A 1,383-nucleotide genomic window follows, 5' to 3' on the forward strand; every position below is an offset into this window, starting at 1 on the left:
CAAAAGTTATTTCTTTATTTTTGCAGCGTCAGAGTTTGAATCCAAGGTTTCATGAACATCATACTGCCTAAGCCAGGCCCTTAGTCCTTTTTGTTGTATGTATTTTCTTTTTTTCCAGTCCCAGGTCTCGAGCTCAGGGCCATGGGCACTGTCCCTGAGCCTCTTTGTGCTTGACTAGTGCTCCTCCACTTGAGTCACAGCTCCACTTCTGGCTTTTTCTGAATGCTTTATTGGAGAAAAGAGTCTCACAGACTTTATTGCCCGGGCTGGCTTTGAAGCACAGTCCTCAGATCTCAGCCTCCTGAGTAGCTAGGTTACTGGTGTGAGCCCCTGGTATCCAGCTTTTACTTATTTTTTTAATTAAATACTTTATGAATGCATGTGTTATCCTTGTGCAGGGGTCATGATAATCTTCTGTGTACCATTCCAGTCTTAGTATATGGATAGCTGTGGAATCAAGTACTTTAGTTTTTGTTTTTGGGTTTTTTTTTGCTAGAGTCTTACACTGTTTTCTTTATTTAATTGAATTTAAAATTCATACTGATTTTTTTTTTTTTTTTTTTGGGTCCAGTCGTGGGGCCTGAACTCTGGGCCTGGGCACTGTCCCTCAGCTCTTCAGCTCAAGGCTAGCACTCTACCACTTGAGCCACAGCACCACTTCTGGCTTTTTTCTTTTTGCTTATGTGGTGCTGAGGAATCGAACCCAGGGCCTCATGCATGCAAGGCAAGCGCTCTACCACTGAGCCACCTTCCCAGCCCCATACTGATGTTTTAAGTCAGGGCCTCATGCTTGCCAGCTGGTCCTCTACCACTGAGCCACGCCTCAGGCTCCAGGGTCTTGCACTTCTTTTGCATCTCAGACTGTACTGTAATCCTCCTGTCCATTGTTCAGCCTCCTATGATGGCTTCTACTTGACAAGATGGCAGCCATCTTCAGTCACAGTTACCACGATCGGTCCATAGTCAACCTGCATGGAGCGCCAGCAAATTATAAATGGAGGAAACCATCAGAGTGACAAAGGGAGCTTTTTAATGGGATCCTGGCTCCAGGTACGCACCTGCACATCTGTATGCTTATGTATGTGTGTGTGTGTGTGTGTGTGTGTGTGTGTGTGTGTGAGAGAGAGAGAGAGAGAGAGAGAGAGAGAGAGAGAGAGAAGGGGGGAAAGAGAAGGTCTTGCTATGTAGCCTGGGCTAGCTTAGAACACATGTTGTTCCTGCCATGATTAAATTCATGTACCCTATCACCAGACATGTCTGACACTTCTGACTCTTTGATATTAGCTAGAGATAAATGAGGGGCTTTTGTTCTAATCAAAAGTATGTCTTCCTGTGTGTGTTGTAAGATGGTTGTGTTTAGTTATATGTAGTGTGTATACATTG

The 1,383-nt window shown here is 44.5% G+C and overlaps 1 non-coding gene across 1 annotated transcript; it reads right to left on the minus strand.

Annotated features, from left to right (window-relative positions):
• Positions 1-353: 353 nt before the first annotated feature.
• LOC122120581 lies at positions 354-458 on the minus strand. Its single transcript, XR_006149749.1, has one exon. It is a non-coding gene; the product is annotated as a U6 spliceosomal RNA (small nuclear RNA).
• Positions 459-1,383: the final 925 nt, after the last annotated feature.

Source organism: Dipodomys spectabilis, unplaced genomic scaffold (genome assembly GCF_019054845.1).
Source record: "Dipodomys spectabilis isolate Male_0828 unplaced genomic scaffold, ASM1905484v1 ptg000004l, whole genome shotgun sequence".
Lineage (NCBI taxonomy): Eukaryota > Metazoa > Chordata > Mammalia > Rodentia > Heteromyidae > Dipodomys > Dipodomys spectabilis.